Source organism: Tupaia chinensis, unplaced genomic scaffold, assembly GCF_000334495.1.
Source record: "Tupaia chinensis unplaced genomic scaffold, TupChi_1.0 Scaffold000478_3, whole genome shotgun sequence".
NCBI classification, from domain to species: domain Eukaryota; kingdom Metazoa; phylum Chordata; class Mammalia; order Scandentia; family Tupaiidae; genus Tupaia; species Tupaia belangeri.
Window position 1 is genome coordinate 734,183 of NW_006159990.1, and position 10,907 is coordinate 745,089.

General features: G+C 41.4%; 1 protein-coding gene across 2 annotated transcripts in view; it reads right to left on the reverse strand.

Annotated features, from left to right (window-relative positions):
* Positions 1–10,907, reverse strand: part of KLHL32 (kelch like family member 32) — a 244,098-nt gene that overhangs the window by 40,427 nt on the left and 192,764 nt on the right. The window lies entirely within an intron of this gene.

Genomic DNA, 10,907 nt, shown 5'->3' on the forward strand with positions numbered 1-10,907 from the left:
AAGGGTCTCCCCCGGTCTCGGAGCAAGACGATACACATCCATTTAGTCATTGGTGGCTTGGATTGCTTCAGAGCCATTATTCAATGCTGTATTGATGACACTCAACTTCCAAATAAGATGTCAGTGTTTGTATATTTATATAACAAGTCCCACTAAGAACACCCTTCCATATACCATAGGCAAAAGAGATGATAGTGACAATATAGAGGGTCACACTTTCTCATATTATTTTCTAGCAACCACATGCAATGGGATACATTATCATGTTGAAGTCAGCTGAAATAGCCAGAGAAATTTGAATACATTTTTTAGAGGTTCTTGCCTTAGGGCATATGTCCCCACTGGAGAGAGAGAGAGAGAGAGAGAGAGATCATCCTCCCGGTGGGTGGGGGGTGGTGGCCATGCTTCAATTTCTTCTCCATTCTCAAGAGATCTTGGGTACACACACACACACACACACACACACACACACACACACACAACCAGAATGAGTTTCAATCCACCAGATCTGGGACTTTAACCGCAGTTGGCCATGTGAGAGTCCAGTGATGGACTGGACTATGCCATATGCCAGTCCTGTGAATGCATTTTTTTAAAAAAAAAAAAAGTGACCTGAGTTGTCCTTTGGTTCAGTCTCATAACACAAGAAGAGTTGTAAAAGGAAAACTGTATGTCAGATGAAGAGAAAATGAAGATAGGAAAAGAAGGGGGGGTGTTGGGCCCTGAAATATCCTTTCTGCCAATGAGTTGGTTGCCAGTTTGAGCTGATCTTTGAAAAGACAATGAAAAAAATGATGCTTGGGTTTATGTCTTTTTGGCTTCTCTTCTACAAAACAAATGGATTGATAAGACAAGTCTCTTCTACCTGCAGGATATATGTTACCTATAGACCCAACAAAAACATTTCAAAGTAGAATCCTCCAAAATTCCTACAGGAGGTAGAGATAATCAAGTCACAGGTTTCTATAGCACAGATAGGTTTTATAAATTACTTTTCAGAACAACAAAGTGACTTTTGGTCTATAATTCTATACTCAGCAGAAATACATGCATGGGTGTGTGCATGTGAAGGCGCACGTGACTTTCATGCAGAATTTGGATTACATCACAGTTTTTCTTCCTGGGAACAACTTTGATCCAATTTTATTATTCAACTTAATAGATACTATCTCCTATTTTAAAAATTACCTTGCTGCAAAAATCTTTTTAAAAAATGATAACTTTGGTCAAAGAAGACATATTTCAAATTCTTAGGATGACTGCTTCAAGGTACTAATTATTTATATTCTTAGAATGAGATTATATATATATTTATGTATGTATATATATGTGTATATATATATATGCGCAGATATTTAGTAAGCTGGTCACACACATTTTACCTCTAGACTGCTATTAAATATGTCATTCCCATATCTAGTACATACAAAACTTCTTAGATGGCAGTAATGTCCTACATGAAAATAAAGAAAATCAACATCATCCATACCAACAATGCTGTAGGGACGTAGGGAAAATAAAACCCATTTTTTATTTTCTCATGTTTGAGCAAAACACTTGAACAATGATAGAAATAACATTCTATAATTGCCCTTCAATAGTCTACTCCAGTCTCTGAGCAAGACGATACACATCCATTTAGTCATTGGTGGCTTGGATTGCTTCAGAGCCATTATTCAATGCTGTATTGATGACACTCAACTTCCAAATAAGATGTCAGTGTTTGTATATTTATATAACAAGTCCCACTAAGAACACCCTTCCATATACCATAGGCAAAAGAGATGATAGTGACAATATAGAGGGTCACACTTTCTCATATTATTTTCTAGCAACCACATGCAATGGGATACATTATCATGTTGAAGTCAGCTGAAATAGCCAGAGAAATTTGAATACATTTTTTAGAGGTTCTTGCCTTAGGGCATATGTCCCCACTGGAGAGAGAGAGAGAGAGAGAGAGATCATCCTCCCGGTGGGTGGGGGGTGGTGGCCATGCTTCAATTTCTTCTCCATTCTCAAGAGATCTTGGGTACACACACACACACACACACACACACACACACACACACACAACCAGAATGAGTTTCAATCCACCAGATCTGGGACTTTAACCGCAGTTGGCCATGTGAGAGTCCAGTGATGGACTGGACTATGCCATATGCCAGTCCTGTGAATGCATTTTTTTTTAATCATTAATTGGTATAGACCCATGGAGGCAAATGTATTTTTTTAACCATTAATTGGAATAGACCCAATGAAAAGGAGGCAGGACTCGATGTCAAAAGACCAATTGTACAACTTAACCTATTCATGCATTTAGGAAAAACACCGGCAACCTACCAACCTACCATCCTACCAACACTCGGTTTCCTAATCTGTATAATGAGGATGCTATTACCTATGCCATAGAGTTCTATAGAGGACTGAATGAGATAAGATATGTGCAAGTACTTGGTAAACTAAGACATTTAGATTATTACATAATATGACAACAACTGAGAGAATTGTTCCTCAAGTCAGTTTTTCTTTGAATTCACAATAAAGCCATCACGTTCAGGTTATTTTTATGTAACACAATATTGTGTAATTTTGTCATAAATGTTGAGAGATTGCTTTGCTTTTAAGAAGCTTGGCACCCTGTATTAAATACTTCATATGGTGTAAAGTCATAAACAAAGCATGGAAGCATAATGGATTATGAACTAGCTTTTATGAGGAGCCTAGTTTCACTCAAATCAATTCAGTAACCTAACCCAGTAGTTTAAGTTTGAGTCTTTGTTAAATTCCAAATTAGAGAAGCATGAATGAATGTATGAATAAATAAAAAGAGAGCTATAGACTTAAAACTAGCTGTTTCTGCACAATACTCAACATAATCAGCGTATACGTTCTTGACTTGACTTGGATCTCTCATTAAAAATAGCTGAATTAAGGGGTCAGCAGGTGGCATGGTTGGTAAGTGCACTGGACTACCACATAGTCGACTGTGGTTCGAGTCCTGCACCTGGCTTGCTTTCTCAATTTCCCTTTCTCTCTCTGGTCAAATTTAAAAATAATAACAAATAAAATTAAATAGTTTTTTTAAAATAATAAGTTCTATGGGTCCCCTCAAATCTCAAATCACTTAACTTAGTGGCAAGGAAAAACTATAAACTAGCTCTTTGGCTTGGGATAGCTAAAATGATGACTGGTTGTCTGGGCTGATCACTTCACTTCTCTTGTTGTTTTGTTGACAAAATGAAATAATATGGCCATTAATGTTTTCTTTTAAGTTTTATTTTTATTCATCCATTCCTTGATTGCTTTTGTTTTAGAGAAAGAGGGAGATATTTTTGCTATAGGGTGTGTGCACTTGCTAGACACACAGAGAAAGATACAGAGACAGAAAGTGAAAAATCACCCTCCCCCCGGAGGGGGGGTCTGTTACCACACCGTAATTCCTTCTCCTCCATTCTTCTCTTGGGATTTTGGGCATGGACACACATGTACCCAGCATGAGTTTAAGCCATCAGGTGCAGGACTCAAACAGTTGACTACATGGGAGTCTAGTGACATAACCATTATGCCACCTGCTATTCCTCCCCATTCCTTGATTTCTCCAGTGCCACAAACTTACTTGGTTAAGTATGTGACTAAGTATACATACTTATTCAGTCTGTGTATGTGCATTCTTATTTGCCATTCACTTCCAAGCTCTCTCTCTCTTTTTAAAATTTGCCAAAGGGCATGTGTACTCACCAGAAAGAGATAGAGAGAAAAAACAAGAAAATACCCCTCCCCAAGGGAATGGTCAAATCATAATCTCTTCTTCTCCATCTTTCCCTCCTTTTGAGATTTCAGGCACACATGCATAAATGACTGGCATGTTTCTGAAGACACCAGGTCCAGGACTCAAACTATGCAGTTGGCCACAAGGGAGCCAGCTATCTTACACACCATACCATGGGCTGGCCATCCAAGCTCTGTTAATGCCATAAAACTCAAGACTTACTCTTGATTTTAAGTATCTTGATTTGTCCCTATAAAGTATACTCATAGAATCTGTAATGGGGGGCGGTAAATCCTGCAAATGTGAAAGTTTTCATCTTCTGTAGACAGATTTTGAGGCACATGCAAAAACATCTATGTTTTACTTTCATTTGTATTTTAAATGTTGCTGGCATAGTTATAAGTGTTATGGTTTTAAAACACTGTTTAATTTGTAAACATGCCCTAGAGCATCCTGAGAGCATCAAGGCTTTGAATATTTCTTTATGAATTGATTCAAGAATAATCAACCACCAGCAAGTCATTGATACATGTGCTCCCTGCCTGAACTTAAATCTTTAATATTATGGCCATGTGGGCCTTATAGGGCTTAAGCATCTGTCCCAGGTCACTAACACAGGGACAGTCAAATCCCTTAAACAAGTAAAATTATAGTAAACTTAAATGTCCAGAAAGAACCTAAACTGCATTATAGGATTTAATGTTGGCTGCATTACAGCTTTCAAATAACAAAGAAAGAATCCTCAAAAAGTCATTTTAAACATTAATTGAGAGCTACAGAACACACAGGTTGGAGAGTGGAGCCTACTAACTACAGCACAAGACTAAACATTGTCAGGGGCTGGACTCAACCATCTAGGGGATGGAGCTGGGAGCAAGGGCCATGCCAGCGTCCAGGGCTGCAGAAGGGGACCCAGGGTTTACATTGTCAGCAGGTGCAGAGAACACACATAAGCGTGATGCCACCCACTGACCACCTTCGCTATGTGAATTTCGGTCTGCCTATTTAAGTTTAAAGAGTATATTTCACACTTCCTTCTCTAACTTCATTCATCATGGTAGAAATAATTAGGAAACGGTGCCCTTCTGTTTCCACCTTGCAACACCATTGAGTACAGTACACAGGAATATCTCTAACAAAGAAGATACACTCTTTACCTTAATCATCATAAATTTTAAAAAATCTAAAATAGAAATTTCAGAGGAGATTTAAGCCAATATCCAGGCCAGTTAAAAGGGCTTGGGGTATGAAAGTAAATGTCAGATGAATCTCAAAATCAAGCATGTAAGAATGCAAGTGGAGGGCCAGAAGGCAGCATAGTAGTTAAGGCACTGGACTCTCACGTGGCTGGCTGCAGTTCAAGTCCTGGAACTAGAAGCTTGAAACTATGATGGGAGCTTGTGTCTGTGTGCCCCCAAAATCCCAGGAGGAGAAGTGATTGCAGTGTTGCCATCCCCCTTGGGGGGGTGATCTCTTACTTTCTCTCTTTCTGTCTCTCTGGCAAACAAACATGCCCTGTAGCAAAAAATCTCTCTTAAAAAAGTAAAAGAATCAATGCAGCAGAGAGAGAAGGAGAGAGAGAGAAAGAGAGAGAAGGCTTAGTTTGGATGAGTGGCCACGAGAGCCCAATCTGTAGCAGTTATGCAAGGAAGGCAGCTATGTGAAGAGATGGCGCCGAGGGGGTGAACTGGAGGCTTGGAGTCTCAGAAGACTTGTGAGGGTAGAGGAGACTAAAAATGGATGAAGGAATGAGCAGAAGGTAGCGGCTGTTTCAAAAGCTGATCTACAAGAAGTGAGAGAAGGATTGTGTTCTAGTTCTAGAGGGCTACCGCAAAGAAGGTTGTCCGACCAGGGGAGATCACTGAATTGAGAAATTCTTTATAAAGTCAGGAGGAAGAGTGAGGGGATCACCAAAGGTGGAGATGGCAAGACTGAAGAAGAAAGAGAGAGTGGGCCCAATAAGCAGCCCTGGGAACAGAACTGCTAACAGGCAGTGAAGGGTGAGGAGGTCTGTGGAAACTCCTGAGGGAAACCTCGCAGCTGGGGGCACAATCTCAGGAAACGAATATGGAAGGGATTAGGACAGTGGTGGGCATGTCATGGAAGGCTTGTGAAGGCAAAGGAAAAATCTTATTTTTTGGAGATGAGTTTTCCACAGTTAAAAAGCACAGATCTGGCCCCTACAACTTTGAAAACATGCCTGGCACGTGTGCCTGCCCAAAGTCCTGACAGGATCAAGAGATGGAGAAGGAATTGCAGTGTGACTACATCCCATTGGGGAGTTCTCTCTCTCTCTCTCTCTCCCCTCTCTCTCTCCCTCTCTTTCTCTCTCATGAGCATATGTGCCCTTTGGAAATGTTTAAAAAGTAAATAAATAAAAAAAGTACAGCAATCAGAGGAAAGTCAGAACCCAGTCAGACTTAGACCAAAAACAATCTGAAATAATGACTATTACTTCCTTTAAAAGAAACAGTCTTGCTTGAATCCCATTAATTTGCAAATATATGAATCCATAAAATAAAATCGCTCATTATCACTGATACCACAAGTATTATTAAAAGTAAACCTCAAGGGGCTGGCAGGTGGAGTGATGGTTAAGGCATTGGACTGCCACATGGCTGACCACAGTTTGAGTCTCAGAACTGGAGACTTGCTTCCTCACCCTTCTTCGGGGGGGTCTGTTACCACACCGTAATTCCTTCTCCTCCATTCTTCTCTTGGGATTTTGGGCATGGACACACATGTACCCAGCATGAGTTTAAGCCATCAGGTGCAGGACTCAAACAGTTGACTACATGGGAGTCTAGTGACATAACCATTATGCCACCTGCTATTCCTCCCCATTCCTTGATTTCTCCAGTGCCACAAACTTACTTGGTTAAGTATGTGACTAAGTATACATACTTATTCAGTCTGTGTATGTGCATTCTTATTTGCCATTCACTTCCAAGCTCTCTCTCTCTTTTTAAAATTTGCCAAAGGGCATGTGTACTCACCAGAAAGAGATAGAGAGAAAAAACAAGAAAATACCCCTCCCCAAGGGAATGGTCAAATCATAATCTCTTCTTCTCCATCTTTCCCTCCTTTTGAGATTTCAGGCACACATGCATAAATGACTGGCATGTTTCTGAAGACACCAGGTCCAGGACTCAAACTATGCAGTTGGCCACAAGGGAGCCAGCTATCTTACACACCATACCATGGGCTGGCCATCCAAGCTCTGTTAATGCCATAAAACTCAAGACTTACTCTTGATTTTAAGTATCTTGATTTGTCCCTATAAAGTATACTCATAGAATCTGTAATGGGGGGCGGTAAATCCTGCAAATGTGAAAGTTTTCATCTTCTGTAGACAGATTTTGAGGCACATGCAAAAACATCTATGTTTTACTTTCATTTGTATTTTAAATGTTGCTGGCATAGTTATAAGTGTTATGGTTTTAAAACACTGTTTAATTTGTAAACATGCCCTAGAGCATCCTGAGAGCATCAAGGCTTTGAATATTTCTTTATGAATTGATTCAAGAATAATCAACCACCAGCAAGTCATTGATACATGTGCTCCCTGCCTGAACTTAAATCTTTAATATTATGGCCATGTGGGCCTTATAGGGCTTAAGCATCTGTCCCAGGTCACTAACACAGGGACAGTCAAATCCCTTAAACAAGTAAAATTACAGTAAACTTAAATGTCCAGAAAGAACCTAAACTGCATTATAGGATTTAATGTTGGCTGCATTACAGCTTTCAAATAACAAAGAAAGAATCCTCAAAAAGTCATTTTAAACATTAATTGAGAGCTACAGAACACACAGGTTGGAGAGTGGAGCCTACTAACTACAGCACAAGACTAAACATTGTCAGGGGCTGGACTCAACCATCTAGGGGATGGAGCTGGGAGCAAGGGCCATGCCAGCGTCCAGGGCTGCAGAAGGGGACCCAGGGTTTACATTGTCAGCAGGTGCAGAGAACACACATAAGCGTGATGCCACCCACTGACCACCTTCGCTATGTGAATTTCGGTCTGCCTATTTAAGTTTAAAGAGTATATTTCACACTTCCTTCTCTAACTTCATTCATCATGGTAGAAATAATTAGGAAACAGTGCCCTTCTGTTTCCACCTTGCAACACCATTGAGTACAGTACACAGGAATATCTCTAACAAAGAAGATACACTCTTTACCTTAATCATCATAAATTTTAAAAAATCTAAAATAGAAATTTCAGAGGAGATTTAAGCCAATATCCAGGCCAGTTAAAAGGGCTTGGGGTATGAAAGTAAATGTCAGATGAATCTCAAAATCAAGCATGTAAGAATGCAAGTGGAGGGCCAGAAGGCAGCATAGTAGTTAAGGCACTGGACTCTCACGTGGCTGGCTGCAGTTCAAGTCCTGGAACTAGAAGCTTGAAACTATGATGGGAGCTTGTGTCTGTGTGCCCCCAAAATCCCAGGAGGAGAAGTGATTGCAGTGTTGCCATCCCCCTTGGGGGGGGGTGATCTCTTACTTTCTCTCTTTCTGTCTCTCTGGCAAACAAACATGCCCTGTAGCAAAAAATCTCTCTTAAAAAAGTAAAAGAATCAATGCAGCAGAGAGAGAAGGAGAGAGAGAGAAAGAGAGAGAAGGCTTAGTTTGGATGAGTGGCCACGAGAGCCCAATCTGTAGCAGTTATGCAAGGAAGGCAGCTATGTGAAGAGATGGCGCCGAGGGGGTGAACTGGAGGCTTGGAGTCTCAGAAGACTTGTGAGGGTAGAGGAGACTAAAAATGGATGAAGGAATGAGCAGAAGGTAGCGGCTGTTTCAAAAGCTGATCTACAAGAAGTGAGAGAAGGATTGTGTTCTAGTTCTAGAGGGCTACCGCAAAGAAGGTTGTCCGACCAGGGGAGATCACTGAATTCAGAAATTCTTTATAAAGTCAGGAGGAAGAGTGAGGGGATCACCAAAGGTGGAGATGGCAAGACTGAAGAAGAAAGAGAGAGTGGGCCCAATAAGCAGCCCTGGGCACAGAACTGCTAGGACAGGACAGGCAGTGAAGGGTGAGGAGCTCTGTGGAAACTCCTGAGGGAAACCTCGCAGCTGGGGGCACAATCTCAGGAAACGAATATGGAAGGGATTAGGACAGTGGTGGGCATGTCATGGAAGGCTTGTGAAGGCAAAGGAAAAATCTTATTTTTTGGAGATGAGTTTTCCACAGTTAAAAAGCACAGATCTGGCCCCTACAACTTTGAAAACATGCCTGGCACGTGTGCCTGCCCAAAGTCCTGACAGGATCAAGAGATGGAGAAGGAATTGCAGTGTGACTACATCCCATTGGGGAGTTCTCTCTCTCTCTCTCTCTCCCCTCTCTCTCTTCCTCTCTTTCTCTCTCATGAGCATATGTGCCCTTTGGAAATGTTTAAAAAGTAAATAAATAAAAAAAGTACAGCAATCAGAGGAAAGTCAGAACCCAGTCAGACTTAGACCAAAAACAATCTGAAATAATGACTATTACTTCCTTTAAAAGAAACAGTCTTGCTTGAATCCCATTAATTTGCAAATATATGAATCCATAAAATAACATCGCTCATTATCACTGATACCACAAGTATTATTAAAAGTAAACCTCAAGGGGCTGGCAGGTGGAGTGATGGTTAAGGCATTGGACTGCCACATGGCTGACCACAGTTTGAGTCTCAGAACTGGAGACTTGCTTCCTCACCCTTCTTCTCTCTGTCTCTGTCTGGTCAAATGGAAGAATACTAATAAATAGAATAAAATAATTTTTAAAATGTAAACTTCACACTTTTTTTCATTTTTTAATTTGCCAGAGAGTGTATGTACTCCCCCATCGGGGCATGGTCACTCCACAATCCCTTTCCCTCCATTTCTCCATACTGGGATTTTGAGGCATGTGTGCATACATGTCCCATGTGGTTTCAAGCATTCTGGGCCAGAATTCCAGCTGCAGAGCCAGCCATATAGGACCTGGCTCCTTCCATCAGTAGAGACAGGCCTACACTACTTTTCTAAATGCCAAAGACACTATTGATTGATTTGAATAACACATTATACTCCTAATTACCTTTTTACTTCCCACTGCTTAAACAAACAGAAGATGTAACTAATCAATAATTTTATGAAGCATCCCTGAGGTCTATGTTATCTATACTGTCCATACAGCTAAACAGAAATAATCATCAGTGGCCCAGTGTGGTAAAGAATCTAGTGAGACCAGGACCAGCAGTTAGCGTAATGGCTGCATTGCTGGATTCCCATGTAGTCGACTGCGGTTTGAGTCCTGGACCCGGTGGCTTAAACTCACGCTGGGTGCCTGTGCATGCATGCCCAAGATCCCGAGAGGAGAATGGAGGAGAAGAGATTACTGTGTGGCCATCCCCCCTGGGGGGTGATTTCTCCCTTTCTATCTCTCTGTCTCTCTCTCTCTCTCTCTTTTTTTTTTATAGAGAGAGGTTTTTGCTATAGGGCGCGTGAGCTCACCAGACAGACAGATAGAAAGCGAGAAATCACCCCCCAGGGGGGATGGCCACGCCGCAATCCCTTCTCCTCCATTCTCCTCTCGGGATCTTGGGCACGCACGCACATGTGCTCAGCATGAATTTAAGCCACCGGGTCCGGGATGCGAACCGCGGTCGACTACGTGGGAGTCCAGCAACATAGCTATTACGCCAACTGCTGGTCCCTCTCTCTGTCTCTCTCTGTCTTCTGGCGAGTGCATGCGCCCAATAGCAAAAACTTCTCCCCCCTCCAAAAAAAAAGAACCTAGTGAGAACATATATACGCACAACCCTATTCCTTTCTTTATCTTTTAAAAAATGTTCGAAAGGGCATGTGCACTGGTCAGAGAAAAGTAGGGGAAACATCTCTCATGGGGAATGGTCCTGCTATAATCCCTTCTCCTCCATTTTTCCTCCTTAAGGAATTTTGAGCATGTGCCCAGTGTGTTTCTCAAGCCACTGGATCTAGGACTCAAATTGCATCCAGCCATGTGGATTTGGCCATGTGGGATCCAGCTCAAATTGCATTCAGCCATGTGAGATCAGCTTATCCAGGGCACTGGCAAACCCTCTTCTTTTTCTTTCTTTCTCTTTCTTTCTTTCTTTCTCTCTTTCTTTCTCTCTTTCTTTCTTTCTTTCTT